The sequence below is a fragment of the Aotus nancymaae genome, unplaced genomic scaffold (assembly GCF_030222135.1).
Source record: "Aotus nancymaae isolate 86718 unplaced genomic scaffold, 86718_ANA_hifiasm-v0.15.2.pri h1tg000057l, whole genome shotgun sequence".
Classification (NCBI taxonomy): Eukaryota; Metazoa; Chordata; class Mammalia; order Primates; family Aotidae; genus Aotus; species Aotus nancymaae.
The window spans coordinates 68,548,111-68,568,918 of NW_026988471.1; the positions used below are offsets into that span (position 1 = coordinate 68,548,111).

A 20,808-nucleotide genomic window follows, 5' to 3' on the forward strand; every position below is an offset into this window, starting at 1 on the left:
TTGATTGATATAAACTCCCCTCTTAGCACTGCTCTTGCTATATCCCATAGGTTTTGGTATGTCGTCAATTTCCATTTGTTTCAATAAATTTTTAAATTTTCCTTGTGATACTTTACATTTCTTCTTTGTTGTGGACTCTATTGAGTTTTACTTTATGATTCATCCTCGCTTTTAAAAACATTTAATTTTATTCAATGGTTCAGTAATAATAGAGATACCTTTTACATGTTTATAGTACCTCACTGTTTACATAGACTATTTCAAGCTTTTGCAGTAGGGAAAACTAGACCAGATTCTTGTGTAAATGAGTTTTTTTTACATAACTTTACATTCTTCACATAATGGTTCTATTGAAGCTTAACAAGATCTTTCTCAACAACTTGTATTTTTTTTATATGGAATTGACTAAATATATGAAAATATGAAACAAAATAAAATGGAAAACTATGAGATCATTAAAAGTCACACTATATAACTATATTTGGTGACATTTAAACAGCTTAATGACATTATTGAGAAGTAAGGAGAAATTCAACGCAGTGAATCAAGAACATGCCACTCACGCAAGAGGAAACATCTATCTCCAGGCATGAGAAATGTCTGAAGAGTTCTTACCAAAATTCTGTCAGTGTTTATTTCTCAGTCACGAGACTTCAGATGGTTTTCATGATTTTCTGTTTGCTTGTCTAGTTTGTTTAATATTTTACAATAAGCATGTATCATTTTTACTAAAGCGACCATATTATTGTTTAAAACAGGAACAAAATTTTTCTACATACAGAAGGATAATAGTATTTGCTTTTTTTTTTTTCCTGCTCTTTTAATTAAATGTTGATACATGCAGAGAGACAGGAACAAAGTTTTCCTTAGCATTTAAACAACTTCCAAGAGGTATATACATTTCTATGTATGGGTTAAATAAACACACATATATCAATAAACATATATTTTAACAAAGTTGGGCCTGCTAAATGCTGGCTAAAAGTTCATAGTGAAAAGAACTCTTAGGTGAGCTGTATTTTTCTAATCTGCAGACCCTCCTACTGCATAACTCTGGATGATGTCATACAAACCTCTTCCTGCATCTGGGACTCTTTCCAGCCGCTACATGTGGGAGCTTCCCGTTTTTGTTCTAATTGAGTGATGTTTACTGGAAATGGAGTCTGCTAATAAGATCTCAGTTCAGATAGCTTTGTGGGGACAGGAAGAATGATTGTGAGATGGATTTGGCCAAAAACCTTTACTTTCTCCCTTTTCATTATCTTGTTTTGATAGGTTGACTTCGTTTTGTTTTAAAATTACCTCTTCTGAGAAACCAAAGAGGAATGATAAGCACTGTCTTCTTCCTCCTCCTCCTCCTTTTCCTCTTCCTACCAAGACCCTCAACTCAGACAGTTTTTCAGTCTGTCCCTCCATACATATGGGCACACTCACACATCTAGTAGAGAGTATATGGAGATAGCCAAGAGCCCTTAGAAACATAGCTGGGTAATGTCCTACTCTGTTCTCTTGGATATGGATGGAACTTATGACCACATTTAGATGGGAACAAAAAAGGCAAGAGGATTTGTTCCAGATTGCACAGCTGGTTATAGCAGAACTAAGTGGTGGTGAATCTAGATTTCATATCTCTTAGTTCAGGGGCCCTGGGTGAAAACCCATAAACATTGTTCACATTTTTTTGGAACTATGCATAAGGGCATCTTAGAGAGTTCCAGGTAAGAGAATGCTGCATAACAAGAATTGACTGTTTTAAGAAGTTGTTTTTGTGTTAAAGATCAGCTAAGTAAAATTAAAGAGAAAAGCTCCTAAATATACTGAATTATTTCATATTTGTGGATCTCCTTGATTGTGATTTGTGATCTCAGAAGTATTTACAGTTTTCCTCAAAAATTTTAAGATGAAAAACTCTCAAATCTAGTTACTTGAAAAACTTAAGACCATGTTTCACTTTAGAAAGTAGGGAGCTTGTTGCAAATTCAGACAAGGATGCCACGTCACAACTCATGAAAGGAATCACTTATCAAATATCTATACTACCATCAAATTGCCATTACCTCTGCCAGAATACACATGGGGCACAGTTGCTCCAGAAAGGCTAAAGCTCCAAATAAGTTCACATTATTCTGAAATTACCAGATTATGTGATGGATATAATTTGGTTGTTACAGTCTTTGTAGTAAAGTTTGAGAAGTGACGTCAAGTACGGCCAAGTGCAGTGGCTCATGCCTGTAGGACCAGCCTGAGCAGCCTGAGCAACATGGTGAGATCCTATCTCTACAAAAAATACAGAAAAAAAAACAACAACCCCAAAACCAAAAATTAGCCAGGCGTGGTGAGGTGGTGTGCACCTTGTAGTCTCAGCGACCCAGGAGGCTCCGGTGGGAGGATTACTTGAAACCAGGAGGTTGAGGCTGTAGTCAGCCATGTTTGTGCTACTGCCCTCCAGCCTGGGCAACATAGCAAAACAACAACAAACCCATCAAGTGAAAGGTAGGGCCATTGTCAATGGGAGACATAGAGAAAACAGAGACCTTCAATCCTCTTCTGTTTCTGACTTTTGGGACAAGGACACTTTTTCTCCACATGAAATGAGTAAGGTGAGGAGAAATAGAGAAAGTGCATAAACTTTCATAAGGGTAGATAGAAGCCCAGGATGAAATAATAGAGTGTGAACAAGCTCAAAGCGGCTGCAAGCGATTTCAAGTCCCCAGTTTTGAAGAATGATGTCTTAGGGTCCTGAGAAAACATTGCTGTGGGACCACCAAACAATTGTCCAGGATTTTGGGGGCATCATAGAGAAAAGGAGAGATTCCAAAAGACTGGTAACAGTGGAATGTTCTGATTTTCAGAAAGAGAAAGTAGAGCCAGAAAAAATGTAGATAATGGTCTGTAACCTCAATCTCAGGCCAGAGTTTAGAAGCAGGGCTACTAGAGGAGCAGTTTCGGGCACTAGGTTAAGAAGAAATGATTAAGATATAGATTAGTTCGCTAAGAACAAGTCAGGGCTGATTTATCTCTTCTCTTCGATAGAGTTACCAGCTCAGGACCTCAGGAAATGCCCATACATATAGAATATTTTGTCATCAGTTAGACATTTAATAAAGTTTTTTTTCGTAATATTCTTTTGGACAGGATGGAGAAATATAAACAGAATTATGGCATGCTGAATGAATTAGTAACCAGTCAATTGTATGCACAGGTGCTGGCTAACAAACTGTAAAGAAGCATGCAGTGGTGAGTCCGGGCTATGTCCTTCACTGTCTCCTCATAAATGCTTTCAGAATAAATATACAGAAGGTATGCCCATCAAATTTATAGGCAACCTGAAGTTAGGGGGTATGATGAATACTCGAATGGCAGAACAAAAATCAGTAGAATGAATCTAAAAGGATGAAATTTAAGAGTGTTTAATATAAGGCCTAAGGAATTAAATATATTAGTGAGAATAAGTAATACTTGCTTAAGTGGTAACTAAGAGCCTTAACTCAAGATGAGTCAGAAGTGTAATGTGGTTGCCAAAAAAAATAAGATTTTAAGTTATATCCAGTGGTGTGGCAAATATTTAATAACAACTGGCTCTGGGTTGAGGGTGGAGAGAGGGAGGGACCTTGATTTATAGCTTGACCAATCTCTGTAGTGTAAATACTCTCACCTTGGCCAATTTCAAGGTACTGACTTGGTGGCACTGAGCTCAGAGTTTGGAAGAGATGTGCAATAGCATGTCATTATGCAGTATTTCTACCACACAGGCGCAGCAGATGTGATGAGGAGAGATAATAAAAAGCAATAAAATTATTAGGAAGTAATATTTTAATTACTTATTACCTTTGTTTTTAGTATATCTAATTGTAAGCTTATGTAATTTAACTTTAATTTAAAAAATTATTATGATTATTTTTTGAGACAAGGTCTTGCTCTGCTACCCAGGGTGGAGTATAGTGGAGTGATCTCAGCTCACTGCAGCCTCAATCTTCCAGGCTCAAAAGCTTCTCCCACATCAGCCTCTCAAATAGCTGAGACCACACATGTGCCCCACCATGGCTGGCTAATACTTTTAAAAATTTTTTGTAGAGACAGGGTCTCACTACATTGCCCAGACTACTCTTGAATTCCTAGGCTCAAGCAATCCTCTGGTCTTGTCCTCCCAGAGAGCTAGGATTACAGATGTGAGCCACCATGCCCAGCCTAATTTAACTTTTCATTAGGACCTCATTTGACAACTGGCTCAGAAAATTCTTGAACATTTAGTTATCAGCTCTTGCAAGTTTGTGCACTTGGGCTCTGGACCATCGTAACCAGAAATGCGGTCTTTGGTAGAAGGGAGGTGATAACCCTGCTGTTCTCTGTGTTTGTCAGGACACACCCACATCCTTTATTTCCAGAGCACATAACTTAAAGTAATATTTTCCTGAGATCAGAGCAGAGGATGGCAGAGAACCAAAGTCATGAGTGTGTGAAACAACAAAGAGGGGTGGCACTGTGCAGGCTGGAGCTCAAGACGCTAGCGTGAGTGGTGAGGCTGAGAGGGACGGGGAGAGCTTGTTTTCAAATATTGAGAGGCTGTTGTGTAAGGAAGGATTAGGGCTCTAATTGGTGGGTAGAAAAGATACAAGGAGACAGGTTTCTGTTCAATATAAGAAAGACATTTCTGGCTAGGCATGGTGGCTCATGCCTGCAATCCTAGCACTTTGGGAGGCCGAGGTGGGCAGATTGCTTGAGCTCAGGAGTTCGAGACCAGCCTGGGCAACATGGTGAGACCCCATCTCTACTAAAAATAAATAAATAAATAAAAATAATTAGCTGGGAATAGTGGCGCACACCTGTGGTCCCAGTTAGTTGGGAGGCTAAGGCAAGAGAATCACTTGAACCTGGGAGGCAGAGGTTGAAGTGAACTGAAATCACTCCACTGCACTCCAGCCTGGGTGACAGAGCAAGACCCTGTCTCAAAAAGGGGGGAAAAAGCCATTTTTTTTAAGGGAGGAGAGAAAAAAAAGAAAAATTTCTTAGAGGCAAACTTATCAAAAGAGGAACGGGCTGAAGGCAATCCTGTGGAATATGGGCGATGACCTTTAGGGATGGTGTAGAGGTGGCTCATGCATCAGAAGAGGGAATAGGGCTGGATAATCTTGAAGATGTCCCCCAAGTCTATGACTGCCTGATTGTTTTTGATCCATTGTGCTTTCTCGTTGCATGAAAGAGGCATCCCTACTCCCAGCTTTGCTTGGCTTATCTCAGAAGAGTGGTACCGTGCACTTTAAAAAATCCTTTTATTAAAGAAAATTTCAAACACTAAAATGTAGGAAGAATAATATAATGAACACATCACCAAGTTTCCACAAGTATCAATTTTATATCTACTCTTATGTCATCTATTCTCCCATCTGCTTCCCACCCATTCCTCCAGAGTCTTGTGCAATAAATGCCTGACGTCATATCATTGAGTCCATAAATACGTTGGTATGCATCTCCAAAACATAAGAGCATTTTGAAAATATACCCACTATACCTTTATCACACTTAAGAAATTAATATTGATTCTCTAATATCCGGTCATTATTTAAATTTTCCCATTTGTGTCATGAATGTTTTATTTTGCCTTGCTCAAATCAGGATGTAGTGTCCACACATTGCCATGGTTAGATGTGTTTCTTTATTTATTTGTTGAAGGTGCTGTGTTATTTGCCCTGTAGAATTTCCCAATCTGGATTTTAAAAAATTGCATTGTCATGGCATATTTAACTAGTTTGTCTTTGCCCTATATTTCCTGTATACTGTTTATGTTTGATTCTTTGGGAAGGAATGTTTTGTGGTTGGCGTTCTGTATTTCTCACCAGGAGGGAAATAGTGGGAAATTGTGATGTCAGACATCAGCAGCCACTGATGATAAGCGTTTAGATCTGTTAATTCATTTGCAATTGTGATCTTCTAATTCTCTCATTGGGTGATCTTCTAATTCTCTCGTTGCTCCTTTAATTATCAGCTGGAATACTTCTATAAAGAGAAATATCCCCTTATCAATGATTTGGTTATCCTGAAGTACGGAAAATGTAAGATAAAAGCTTCATTATTTATGAAATTCAAAACAATGAGTTGGTTCCCAAGCATCTGCCTAAGAAGACCCATGAGCTGTTTTGTTTCTTTTTAAGTACTATGATGAGCTCATGAATTTAAAAATACGTGATGTTTCAATCCATTGCCGTTATTGTTTTCATTAGTATTCAACTTGTGTCATCTTTGGCCAGTGGAAGTTTATTCAGCCAAAAAGACTTGGCTTCCAAGACTTTTTGACATGATCCTAGTAATTTCCTTGATTTCTAATATGACAAGATCTCTTACATTCCACATTCAACTCATGTATTTTCTGCCCCAAATCAGGAATTGACCATTTCTCCAAGAGTCCTGGTTCCTTTCAATGGGAAATGAAATTTAGAGACGAAACTCTGGGATCCAGGTTTGTCAGTCTATTGGATTGATCATAGTTTCTAGGGCTTTTCAGTAGAAAGAATTAGGAATTTCGCCTCCCTCCCTCTTCTTCCTCTTCTTCTTTCTCTTCTTATTCTTTGAAAATATATTGTATTTTCTCCCCTGGCAGGGGAGATACCATGATCACGAAGGTGGTTTTCCCAGGGCGAGCCTTATCCATTGCACTCTGGATTTGCTGACCCCTGCAATTTCCCCAAATGTGGGAAACTCAACTGCATAATTTGTGGTAGTGAGTTCATGTGACATTTTCTTTCTGTTTGTTTGTTTGTTTCTTTTTTTTTTTTTTTTTTTTTTTGGAAACAGGGTCTCATTTTGTCAGTCAGGCCGGAGTGCAGTGACATGATCATAGCTCACTGCTGCCTTGAACTCCTGGGTTGAAGTCATCCTCCTGCCTCAGTCTCCTGAGTAGCTGGGATTATAGGCACACGCCACCATATCTGACTAATTTTTTTTATTTGTGTATTTTATTTACAAGGTCTTGCTATGTTGCCCAGGCTGGTCTCAAACCTCTGGCCTCAAGTGATTCTCCTGCCTTGGCATCCCAAATTGCTGAGATTTCAGACATGAGCCACCATGCCCAGTCCATATGACATTTTCAAGCAAGACTGTGAGATGTTTTTTGAACCTCGTCAATCTCACATTTATATTTTTTTCTCCCTTATCAGAAGTCTCAAAGACGTCAATAAAATTACTGATTTGCTTTATTTCACAAAAAAAATGTAATTGTCTTACAATAACTGTTCTAACACTACCACCAGCAACATGACTGTTGAAATACATTAAAGGTTGTTATCTAGTTCTTTTTGGTTTTAGGGCATATCCCAATAATGAAAATCAAATTAAAATCACTTGAAGTAGTTCCTTCCTGTGTGGGTATTCTGCCAACTCAGAGTGAACATTCAGTTCATTTGTTTCATTTTGATTTTGTTTTATAGGGATTGCTTTTGAATTAAAAAATATTTTATAATTATGTAAAATGATTACAAGTTTCCAAAGTCAAATCTACAACATTAGGCATATTCAGAGGAGTGTGACTTCTATCCCAGTCCCTCTACCTTGTCCACTTCCCAACAAAATCTTTTTTAAGAAATAAAGTTTTATGGCATATTCTTTCATTAAAAAATAAGCAATAATTTTCATAGATCAAACTCTCTCTTTTTACATAAATAGTAGCATACTACAGATAGTTTTTTCTACCTTATTTTGTTTTCACTAGCCATAAAGTCTAAAGATTACTCCATATATTCCTCATTCTTTTTTACAGCTGTGTGGTACTCTGCCATGTGAGCTGTACATAGTATTATTTGGATGTTAAACACATTTAATCAAAATTAAAATTTAAGGAACTTTTAGCATGGTCAACTGAAATAGAATTCAGGTGTCTCTCAAAATTTGTCCTCCCACTTATTTATTTTATTTTTTAAATTTTATTATTTATTTATTTGAGACAGAGTTTCACTCTTTTGCCCAGGCTAGAGTGCAGTGGTACTATCTCGGCTCAATGCAGCCTCTGGCTCCCAAAATCAAGCGATTCTCCTGCCTCAGCCTCCCAAGTAGCTGGGATTACAAGTATGCACACTCATTCCTGGCTAATTTTTGTATTTTCAATAGACACAGGGTCTCACCATGTTGCTCAGGCTGCTCTTGAACTCCTAACCTCAAGTGATCTGCCCACCTCGGCCTCCCAAAGTGCTGGGATTACAGGCATGAACCACCATGCCCTGCCCAGTCTTCTCATCTATTTAGTGGCTCTACCCTGTTTTTCCAGTTTTTACATACTTATCTCTGGGACATCCTCTCCAGCCTGAGCAAATGTTCTAAATTTTTCAAATGATTCTCGACCATCTAAGATTAGCCCTTTTTTGGTCCATCTCCTTAAAACCTTTTTCTTTTTTTTTGAGACGGAGTTTTGCTCTTGTTACCCAGGCTGGAGTGCAATGGCGCGATCTTGGCTTACCACAATCTCCACCTCCTGGGTTCAGGCAATTCTCCTGCCTCAGCCTCCTGAGTAGCTGGGATTACAGGCAAGCGCCACCATGCCCAGCTAATTTTTGGTATTTTTAGTAGAGACGGAGTTTCACCATGTTGACCAGGATGGTCTCGATCTCTTGACCTCGTGATCCACCCGCCTCGGCCTCCCAAAGTGCTGGGATTACAGGCGTGAGCCACCGTGCCCAGCCCTAAAACCTTTTTCTTTTTTAGGTGACGATGCATCCTGAGGAGTTCATTTAAAGGTAATTTCTGCAAAACCTTTACCCACTGCATGTCGCCTCTCCTAACATGAGGCCTTGACCTCACACCAGCGGGACAGAAGTTAGCAGCGCAGGAGCAGCTGGCAGGACTAGAGCTGCCTGGCCATTGTGGCTAAGCTTCCTGACATCTGTCTTGAAGGGAAGGGGAATTGATTTCTATTCAGTAACTTTTCAGGTTTTTTGTTTGTTTTGAGACAGAATCTTTCTCTGTTGCCCAGGCTGGAGTGCAATGGCATGATCTCAGCTCACTACAACCTCCACCTCCTGAGTTCAAGCTATTCTCCTGCCTCAGACTCCCAAGTAGCTAGGATTACAGGCACCCACCATCATACCCCGCTAATTTTTGTATTTTTGTAGAGACAGGGTTTCACCATGTTGGTCAGGCTGGTCTTGAACTCCTGACCTCAGGTGATCCGCCCACCTCAGCCTCCCAAAGTGTTGAGATTACAGGCGTGAGCCACCTTGCCTGGCCGACTCTTCAGTTGTTTTTTGTTTTTCATGAAAATGAAACTATATTTCAGACAGGTTCAGTGGTGTGTGTATATATATATATATATATATATATATATATATATATATATATATGTGCGTGTGCTACAACAAAGGCTGGTTGCAGCAAAAAGTCATTTCAAACTGTATGATATGGGCGGGGCAAGGTGGCTCACACCTGTAATCCCAGCACTTTGGGAATCCGAGGCGGGGTAATCACCCTGAGGTCAGGAGGGACCAGCCTGGCCAATAGGTCAAAACCCCACCTCTCCCAAAAATACAAAAATTAGCCAGGTGTGGTGGCACACACCTGCAATCCCAGCTACTTCAAAGGCCGAAGCAGGAGAACTGCCTGAACCTGGAAGGCAGAGGTTGCAGATCAGGCCACTGCCCTCCATCCTGGGTGACAAAGCCAGACTCAAAAATAAAACAAGACATGCCGAACAAAACTGCATGATATATAATTGTGACATTATATGGGAATGCTTCTGTGAAAATATAGATTCAATCCAACATTATGCCAACTTTTATATTAATTTCAGTCCCTAAGTTAAGTTTTCATAACCAAAAACATGAGAATAATCTTACAGCTGTCTACTAAGGTGACAAACTGTAAATAAATTCCCCAATATTGCTTTGAAAATAAAGTCCTTCGGTGTTAAAAGAAATTCCAACTTCCAACTCCATCCAAATGTATTATTTAACTGCTGTTCGTCAGTCATCATCTACTGTTGGCTTGATTGTCACTCCTCTTCTTATCTGACCCCAACCAATTAAACACCAGAGTTTTTCAACACTTCGGCTAAGGGCAATTTTTTCTCCTACCTCTGTGCACACCGGATTGATCAAAACAATTTTACCCAAATCGGCTTTGACAGCACTAACTCTCCCTCCTGTCGACAGGGACCCTATGTTCACCATGAGCACTTCATTCTTAGACAGCTTTTGCACCTTTGCTGCTTTCTTGTCTCCTTCAGTGCCTACACCTAGAAGCCATCTAAGCAGGAAATAGGAAATTTCCAATTCTGTGAATATCTCAGGTAAGGCTCCGACTGCACCAAGTACCTGCCCCACCATTCTGTCAGCCACGCACAAAGTGGGGTCAATTTTTGTTCCAACTCCAATAAGACCGCCTGGAGCAGCATATTGCAGATCATTATGCTCCGCAAAAAGTGATACAATTTTGGAAAAGATTGGTTTACACATGAGTTTTCCTTCACTATCCTTGGAAACAATACCAGGTCTTACTTCTATCTCCTGGCCCACCTTTAATACTCCTTTTAGGATACTACCACCAGCTACACCCCCCTTAAGGTCATCAACTCCACAGCCAGGTTTGTTGACGTCAAAAGATCTAATAACAATAAGGCGGGACTCTGAAGTAAAGTCTCTTGGGGGTACTCGAATTTTCTTTACTATGTACTCACAAACAACTTCAATACTGTATTTCAGCTGAGTCGAAATTGGAATAATGGGAGCTCCCTCTGCTACTGTACCTTGGACAAAAACAAGGATCTGCTCGTATTGTTCTTTAGCCTGACTTTTACCAAATCAATTTTATTTTGTAGAATCAAAATATGCTTCAGTTTCATGATTTCTATAGCAGCTAGGTGTTCAGATGTCTGAGGCTGAGGGCAAGATTCATTACCAGCTATTAACAGAAGAGCTGCATCCATCACTGCTGCACCATTCAGCATAGTAGCCATCAAAATATCGTGGCCAGGACAGTCAACAAAGGAAACATGTCTGACTAATTTGAAGTTCCCTTTGGTCCCTGGAATATCTGTAGGAAACTCATCAGGTGTACTGCTCCCACAAGATCCATAACATTCTGGCCGAGGGCAACTTGGGTCATCAAGTTTATAAATCTTAGCATGAGCATATCCAAGCTTGATTGTAATATTTCTTTCTAGTTCATTTTTGAACCTGACCGTGTGAACTCCAGAAATAGCTTTGACAACCGTGGATTTCCCATGAGCTACGTGACCAATTGTACCTATATTAATTGTGGGTTGTCTGCTGATAACTTCGTGTGAAAGTGGCTCAACTTGGTAACATCCAAGGTGGTGAGATCCTAGCGCGAAACATGCGGCTGCGCCAAAGTTACTCCAGCTTCTCCTCCCGCCATCTTGCCAAAAGAGAAAGAAAACCGCCCCGGCTGCCGCCTGATCCGCTGCAGGGGTCCTAGGGCGGGGCGAGGAAGCCGAGGCGGGAAGGCCGACTCGGGGCTAAGGGTCGCCAGTGCAACAGCGGCCTCACTGCTTGGACGTCCCTCTGCTTGAATCTGCACAGTGGCTGTCGGTAGGCTTACTGGAAAACGTGGTGCAAAGTTGCGGGAGCTATTAGTTGCAGACCTGGTAGATATTTGTGCAGGCAATACTGAGGGCAGCCATCGTACCCCCAACTCTTCAGTTTTTTAAAGAAAATCTGAGAAGATTGCCTCAGGTGAAACCACAGTAAGGAGATCTAACATATGGCATTATAAAATACAAATTTGGGCATGATGATTTGCATTATGCAATTTACCATGACATTTATAAAGTCAGGGATTTAGGCCTAGAAGTGTCCCTGCAAGATTCAGTGCTTTAGGTCTTCATTTGTCTGTTTGTGCTGTGCTTGAAATTCCCTTTCCCTTTCATCCTAATGAAAGCCTACTTATTTTTTAAGACTCAATGTTATTCCCTTCGCTACAGTTCCATAACAATATATATATTTCCTATAACAATATTACGTTGTATTACAATTGTTTGTGTATTGCCTGTTTTCTATTAGGCTGTCAGTTCTTTTGGGAGAGGAGCCTAGTCTTCACATCTCAGTGCCTGACTTAAAAGACACTTGATGTTAAGTGATGTCAGCGACCAACTAATCCAGTTCCTCTAAGTATATGAAACTGAGGCCCAAAGGATTCCATAAATTCAGCAGTTCCACAAGTATATATTGAGCATTTACAATGTACCTAGCTCTAGGTAAAGCTAAACGTATTTAGTGTATTTTAAATATCATTTGGAGTATGCTTAATTTCCATTTGTCCAGAGATCAAAAGATAAATACCAGCATCTCATGGATCCTCAACGCAACATTAAATTATGTTCAGAATTGGTCTATGTCAATTTATTTTCTTATTCTCTAAGTGTGTATCACCCAAGAATACGATCTGCATACTGCTAATGTGTGTGTGAGATGGGGGGAAGGAATGGTCGGAGTGTTCACTGCCCAATTTAATGCCCAATTTAGGAAACATCAGGTTATGTTAGGTTAAATAGATTCTTCCTGAACTTTCAACATGCTTGATAGTGATTAGTTAAATCTCCAAGAAGAGCATCTAATATGCACTGTTTCCCAAATTTATTTGCGTGAACCTCCCCTTTTTTGTTGTTCCTATTAATAAATGTCCACAATGCAGTCCTGAAAAACATAAAGCTGGTCACTGCAGTTCTTTGAAGAGTCCTCATCTGTGTTTCGTGAAGACTTCAAAGGGAAACTCGAAGCTCCCTGCAGAGGAAAAGTGGCTAGAAGGGGAGAAGGGAAGGCTGGAGAAGGAGCAGCTGGCCAGGAAGACAGAGGAGGTAGCAGGTCACTCTCTAGGGTCTGAGAGAGGGACAGGGGCCACAAGCAGATAACTGAGGAGCATGTTTCCATACTAAGCTCGGTGAGACATTTGGGGCCCAAGCAGACGGGCATTGGGGGCTAGAGATAAGATGTTTCATAAGGAGAGCCAGGAGCACTTCTGTGGGACCATGCAGCAGGTCTTCAGGCCTCTGGGCATTCCTGAGGACATGGCATCCTTCCTGCAGGTCCCTAAGGACTGCTGCATGTCAGAGCCACAGTGTCTGTGGGGGCAGGAGAGGAAGGAAATGAAGCAGGCACGAAGTAGGTTACAGAGTGGTTTCATTGACATCTGTGATACCCGTCCCCAGGGGGTTCCTGGACATATTTGGGGTTAGGTTTAACAAGGGGCAGTAGCTATGGGGAACAATATTTGCAGGGCCCAGTGCAAAATGACAACACAGGCCCCTTGTTTTAGAATTAAGGATTTCATGATTGTGACAGCTGAGCATTAAACCAAGCACCAAGCCCTTCTCAATGCTGACCTCTGGACAACTGTACAGGCCACATGCCCAAGAAGCTTCTAGAGAGTTATCACTGGTCCTAAACCCAACTTGAATCTCCTGGCTAATGTGGCCTGGAGAAACCAGGTTACACATGGTTTATATAAAAAGTAGGTCTCCCTATTCCAAGGCATCTGATTATCCTGGAAACACTGTTTACCAATTTCTATGGTCTGAATGTTTGTGTCTCCTCTCACCCCCTGCAACACTCATATTTAATCCCCAATGCAATAGTATTAAGAAGTGGGGCTTTTAGAAGGTGATGAGGTCCTAGAATGAATGGGGTGAAATGGGATTACTGCCCTTGTGAGAGAGAACCAAGAGCACTTGTTTGCCTCTTCCACAACGTGAGAACACAGCAGGAAGAGACGCTGTGAAGCAGAAAATGAGCCCTCACCAGACACTACATTTGTTGGTGCCTTCTTGACTTTGATCCAGAACTGTAAAAAATAAATTTCTATTGTTTATAAAATACCAAGTCTATGGCAGCCCAGATGGACTAAGACACCAGTCATTCTGGGTAAGCTTGACTTTGTTTTAAGATAAATTTATTTATTTATTGTTAAATTTTCATTATTTCAGAGATGTGGTCTTGCTATGTTGCCTAGGCTGGTCTCAAACTCCTGGGCTCAAGTGATCCACCTGCCTCGGCCTCCCAAAGTGCTGGGATTACAGGCGTGAGCCACCATGCCCAGCCTGCTATAAGACAAATTTAACCAGCCTGGGCAACATGGTAAAACCTCGTCTCTACAAAAAGTACAAAAATTAGCTGGGCATAGTGGTGCACGCCTACAGCCCCAGCTACTAGGGAGACTGAGAGGTGGGAGTATCAATTGAGCCCTGGAGGTCAAGGCTGCAGAAAGCAATGATTGCACCACTGCACTCCAGCTTGGGTGACAGAACAAGACTCTGTCTCAAAAAAGAAAAAACAAAGTACACATTAAACTCCGGGAACATATTTAATGCCAAAATCCATGCACATTCAAGCTATTTCCATATATAGTACTCACACCACAAACAGCATCCATTCTTCTCATGCTGAGAATCGAGGCAGGTTTGCAGCTGCATTGCAGAAGGGTATAACCTTTGACTTTGTCCTGTGGTTCATACCGGTATTTATTTGGTGCTGAGGCAGCACTCAGCACCCATGCTGATTTCTCTCAAAAATGAAAAACAAACTCAGGTGGAAAATCTGGGCAAGCAATGTCATTTGCTATTTTTGGAGATGAGGGAGAAAAAAGAAAGTTGTGGAAAGTGTTGTAATAAGCAACATAGAAGAGCAGCCTGTGAGTGTGAAATAAAACAACACCCGCATGCTCTTCTTGACAGTGATTGAATGGAAGCAACGAAGTGGAGGAGAAACCAGGCTGGGGAGAGCTGGCATCCCTTTGGGAGAGGTCTTTCCAGAAATGGACTGAAATCATGAGTTACCATACCCCATAAGATTAATCTCCAACCAAACAGCAGTCGTACCTCTGAAATACAGGCATGCCTCAGAGATAATGTGGGTTTGGGTCCAGACCACTGCAATAAAGCAAATATTTGGAAGAAGCAAGTCACACAGATTTTTTTTGGTTTCCCAGTGTATAGAAAGGTTATGTTTATACTAAACTTCAGTCTATGAAGTGTGCAATAGCATTATGTCTAAAAAAAAGTACATATCTTAATTTAAAAATACTTTACTGCTAAAATAAAATGCTAACAGTCATCTGAGCCTTTAGTGAGTTGAAATCTTTTTGCTGGTGGAGGATCTCACTGTGACTGCTGATCAGGGTGGTGGCTGCTGAAGGTTGGGATGGCTGTGGCAATTTCTTAAAATAAAGCAATAATATAGTTTGTCACATTTATTCACTTTTCCTCTCACAAAAAAATTTATCTGTAGCATGAGATGCTGTTTGATAGCATTTTGCCCACAGTAGAATTTCTTTCAAAATTGGATTCAATCCTCTCAAACCCTGCCGATGCTTTATCGACTAAGTTTCTGTAACATACTCAATCATTTATTGTCATTTCAACACTGTTCACAGCACCTTCACCAGAAGTAACTTCGATCTCAAGAAATCACTTTCTTTGCTCATCCATAGAAAGCAATTCCTCATTTGTTCAAGTTTGATCGAGATGGCAGCAATTCAGTCACATCTTCAAGTACCACTTCTAATTCTATTTCTCTTGCTATTTTCATCACATCTTCAGTGATTTCCTCCACTGAAGTCTCAAACCCCTCAGTCACCCATGAGGGTTAAAATCAGCTTCCTCCAAACTCTGTTAATGTTGATAGTTTGCCCTTCTCCCACGAATCATGAGTGTTTATAATGACATCTAGAATGGTGAATCCTTTCCAGAAGGTTTTCAATTTACTTTGCCCAGATCCATCAGAAGGATCACTGTCTATGGCAGCTATAGCCTTACAAATGTATTTCTTAAATAACAAGACTTGAAAGTCTAAATTACTCCTTGATCCATGGGCTACAGAATGGATGTTGTGTTAGCAGGCATGAAAACAACGTTCACCTCCTTGTATATCTCCATCAGAGCTCTTGGGTGACTAGGTGCATTGTCAAGGAGTAGTGATATTTTAAAAAGGAATCTTTTTTTTTTCTGAGCAGTAAGTCTCAACAGTGGGCTTAAATTATTCAGTAAACTATGCTATAAACAGATGTGCTGTCATTCAGGCTTTGTTGCTCCATTTATACAGCACAGGCAGACTAGATTCAGCATAATTCTTAAGGGCCCTAGGATTTCCAGAATGGTAAATGAGCACCATGTTCAACTTAAAGTCACCAGCTGCATTAGTTCCTAACAAGAGAGTCGGCCTGTTCTTTGAAGATTTGAAGTCAGGCATTGACTTCTCTCTCGCTACAAAAGTCTTAGATGGCATCTTCTTCCCGTAGAAGGCTGTTTCATCTCCACTGAAAATCTATTGCTCTGTGTAGCCACCTTCATCTGTGATCTTAGCTAGATCTTCTGGATAACTTGCTGCAGCTTCTCCATCCGCACTTGCTGCTTTGCCTTGCACTTTCATGTTATAGAAATGGCTTCTTGCCTTAAATCTCAAAAGCTAACCTCTGATAGCTTCAGACTTCTGTTCTGCAGCTTCCTCACCTCTCCCAGCCTTCACAGAATTGAAGAGAATTAGTGTCTTGCTCTGGGTTAGGCTTTGGATGAAGGGAATACTGTTGCCTATTTGATCTTCTACACAGCTCACTGAAACTTTCTCCGTATCATCAAGGCCGTTTTGCTTTTGTATCATACGTGTGTTCACTGGAGTAGTGCTTTTAATTTCATTCAAAAACTTTTCCTTTGTATTCACAACTTGGCTATCTGTTTGGCACAAGAAGCCTAGCTTTTGGCCTGTCTCAGCTTTCGACATGCCTTCCTTACTAAGCTTAATCATTTCTAGCTTCAGATTCAAAAATGAGAGATGGGCATGATTCTTCCTTTCCCTTGAACACTGAGAGGCCATTGTAGGGTTATTAATTGGCCTAGTTTCAATATTGTGTCTGAGCAGTGGAACAGTCAGAATATAACATTTATTAATTGTTTGCTGTTTTATATGGGCACAGTTTATGGCACCCTAAACATTAACAATGGTAACATTAAAGGTGCTGGGGGCCAGGCATGGTGGCTTCAGGGCCTAACAAGGTGGTTTCCAAGCACTTTGAAAGGCTGACATGGATGGAGGATCTCTTGAACCCAGGATTTTGAGGTCAGCCTGGGCAGCATAGTGAGACCCCATCTCAAAGAAAAAAAGAATACTATAGATTGGGTGTTTTAAAAACAATAGAAATTTATTTCTCACAGGTCTGGAGGCTGAGAAGTCCAGGATCAAGGTACTGGCAGATTCAGAGTCTGATGTGGCCTGCTTTCTGGTTCATAGATGTCATCGCCTTGCTCTGTCCTCACACGACTGAAGGGGAGAGGAAGCCCTTCTGAGTCTCTCTTATATGGGCACTAGTCTCATTTATGAGGGCTCTGCCCTCCCGACCTAATTCCCTCCCAAAGGTTCCACCTAATACCATCACCTTGAGGATTGGGGTTTTAACCTATGAATTTTGGAGGACACGAACATTCAGTCTATAGCCGATGGAAGATGAAGACCACCTTTCTTGGAAGCCCCACATGCAGAAATTCAAGGAGCTAAAAAACTGCCTTTCGACTCCCTCCATTTCCTTGGCTGACCTCTTCCCCTTACATCTCCCTGTTGTTTCTCCACAGGAAGCTTTGATTCATTGAAAAGGCCAGAACAGAGTGGGAAGAGCCGTGAGGTGCAGATAGTAGGAGCCTAGGGTGGCAGAGAAGGATGACCAGAGGGCCTGGGGGCAGGGGTGTCACCTGTGGATGGGGTGGATTCTGGGGACAAGTTGCACTGTAGGCTCTGACTAGGTGGGTGGGCAGGACTGTGTGATGGGCAAGTTTGAACTGTTATTGTCTCCATTATATGGATGAAGAAACTGAGACTTGATCATGAGGGGGACTGCTAGGATTAAATTCTGGTCCTTGTCACTCTGAGGCTCATGTCCTTTCTGCGCTACCAAGCTTTATCTCTGCTTTTCAAGACGGTGATACAAGTACTCATTCATAAAGCTCTGCAAGAGGGTGGTGGTTTTGAGTTGTAATTTCAATGAAGAGGGGGAAAAAGAGGTATAAAGAAACTAGATTTATTTTTATGGGTTGGAATATTGATTGAAAGAATCAAAAATAAATAAGAGGATAAGGCAGGAAAGGTGGAACAAGAGCTAAACGACAAAACCTGGAAAATAGACTTTACTAATATCTTTAAAGGCTGACGGATCGAAGGAAAGATTTGGGTGAGGGGGGACAACTGAAGATATGAATCCTGGGTAAAGAGGAGGGTGTGATGTTCTTAGCCAAACACCAGCACTGGCAGTGGAGTGGGTGGGGCGGGGTCTGGAGTTTGTGTCCAAGACATAGAGGAGGACCTGGGCCTAGAGTCACTCAGTAAACTGGTGGCAGAGCCGGGGTAAACTTTGGTCTCCTGGCCCCACCTTCCAGGGCTCTTTTCTCTATTTTCTGCACTTGGATAAGGGAGTTAAAAGATCAAAGATGTGGAAAGCACCTGTGAAAAGTTAGAGGGCACCCACATAGTAAGAAACTTAGGGTCAGGTGCAATGGGTCATGCCTGTAATCCCAGCACACTGGAAAGAGGATGACTTGAGCCCAGGAGTTTGAGGCCAGCCCTGGCAACATAGTGAGACCCCATTCTACAAAAAAAGAGAAAGAAATTAGCCAGACGTGGTGGTGTGAACCTGCAGCCTCAACCACTCAGGAGACTGAAGAGGGAGGATTGCTTGAGCCCAGGCTGCAGTGAGCTATGATCATGCCACTGTGTTCCAGCCTAGGTTACAGAGTGATACCCTGTCTCAAAACAAACAAACAACTGAAATTTAGGCTTACCACTTGAGGTGGACTTGACATGCCTAAAAACTGAGGAGTAAAGAAGAGGTGCAGTTTGAGGTGCCAGAAACAAAGGATCCAAGACTGCAGCTTTGATGCTTTCAAGGCAAGAACATCCATCATGACCAAGAAAAAAATTTTCAGCACACACTGTGCACGTACCAGATGCAAAGAGTGCTAAAAAAGTCTGAAGACGCGACCTCCAGGGAATTTAGTCACCCCAGCAGGAAGGCGGCCATTCTAATGACATCCCAATGCAATGTTTAACAGCCACAGGCAGTTAAGTTAGTCAGGGAAGTGAGCACCCAAAGAGAACGGAAGGAGAGAGGGAAAACTGAAGAAATGCGTAGAAAGACAAAAATAAGGTTTAACATTACGATTTTAGACAAGCCGGCATGAGGAAATGTAAATTTTTAAAAAAGAAAGTGGTTAGATAAAACATCCACATGGAAATACATCTTGTAAACCATGACAAAGCTCACAGCCTCTGAGTACAAAATCGTCGCATTTTTTTTAAGTTTAAAAAATTAAAAATGCCGATGTGGTGGCACATGCCTGTAGTCCCAGCTGCCCAGAAGGATGAGGTGGGAGGATCACTTGAGCCCAGGAGTTGGAGGCTGCATCGAGCTATGACACCACTGCACTCCAGCTTGGGTGACAGAGCAAGGCTGTCTCTAAATAAATAAATAAAAACAATTACATTCAAATGAAGGAAAAAGTCCAAGCACCACAAAAAGGTTTAAAAAGTCTTACTATCACTGCCACCATCCATACTCTTCCCACTATTAACAGTTTATTTGTCATTGAAGAAAAGTATGTTACAATTATATAAAAATTACTCATAATTTATCACATGCATACACAACACACACACTTTTACAGATGTGTACACATGGGCCGTACAGTACATATTCTGTGGCATGCTATTGCCTTGATTACATAGTCATATATTTCAGAGCTCAAACCACCTTTTCAAAATCTCTACGGGGTAGTATGCTGCGTGGTTTTACATAATTATTTAGTGGATTCACCATTGTCGGGCATTTAAGTTGTTTGAAGATTTTGCTGTTACAGCTATAGGGATGAACATACTTGGCATATTTTTTCTTGTGTAAGCTAAAGTAAATGTTTGGCAAGGAGTATGGGTTTTTTCTTTCTTTTCTTTTCTTTTTTTTTTTTTTTTGAGATGGGGTCCCACTCTGTCACCCAGGCTGGAGTGCAGTGGTGCTATCTCAGCTCACTGCAACCTCTGCCTCCCAGGTTCAAGTCATTTTCCCACCTCAGCCTCCTGAGTAGCTGGGACTACAGGTGCCTGCCACCACATCCAGCTAGTTTTTGTGTATTTTTAGTAGAGACAAGGTTTCACCTTGTTGGCCAGGCTGATCTCGAACTCCTGACCTCAAGTAATCCCCAGCCTCCCAAAGTGCTGGGATTACAGGAGTGAGCCACTGTGCCTGGTCTAATTTTTTTTAATTGTGGCAAAACACACCTAAAATTTACTATCTTGATCATTTTTTCAGTGTACAGTTTAGAGGTTTTAAGTACATTCATATTGTTGTGCGACCCTCACCACCAGCATCTCCAGAACTCTTCCTCGTCTCAGACTGAAACTCTATACCCATTCGACATGAACTTCCTATTCTCCCCACTGCCCTCTGTGTCCCTCCCTCTAGCAAGCACTGTTCTATTTTCTATCTCTATGACTTTGACTACTCTGGATACCTTGTAAAAGCAGAATCATACGCTATTTGTCTTTTTGTGACTGGCTTATTTCAGTTAGCATGTCCTCAAGGTTCATTCATGTTACAGCACGTATCAGAAATTCCTTCCTTTTAAGACTGAGTAACATTACATTCACTATATGGAGGTATGTATTTTAAATTTGCAGGCAGATATTCTGAAATTGTTTTTCTAAAAGGTGATACTGTCACTCCCACCACAGCAAGTAGGTCCAACGGCACTTCCCTCACCCACACCACTCCTGCTTACTCTCCAGCCTCTTCATGTTTGCCAATTACTCCGTGGGAAGAGGAATCTTGTTATTGTTTTCCTTTGCA

At 41.2% G+C, this 20,808-nt stretch overlaps 1 non-coding gene and 1 pseudogene across 1 annotated transcript; one reads left to right on the forward strand and one right to left on the reverse strand.

The window, feature by feature from the left end:
- Positions 1 to 6,580: 6,580 nt before the first annotated feature.
- Positions 6,581 to 6,739, forward strand: LOC135269857 (U1 spliceosomal RNA). The gene has a single exon (XR_010338104.1). It is a non-coding gene; the product is annotated as a U1 spliceosomal RNA (small nuclear RNA).
- A 3,165-nt stretch (positions 6,740 to 9,904) lies between these two features.
- LOC105704592 (eukaryotic translation initiation factor 2 subunit 3-like) lies at positions 9,905 to 11,355 on the reverse strand (annotated as a pseudogene).
- Positions 11,356 to 20,808: the final 9,453 nt, after the last annotated feature.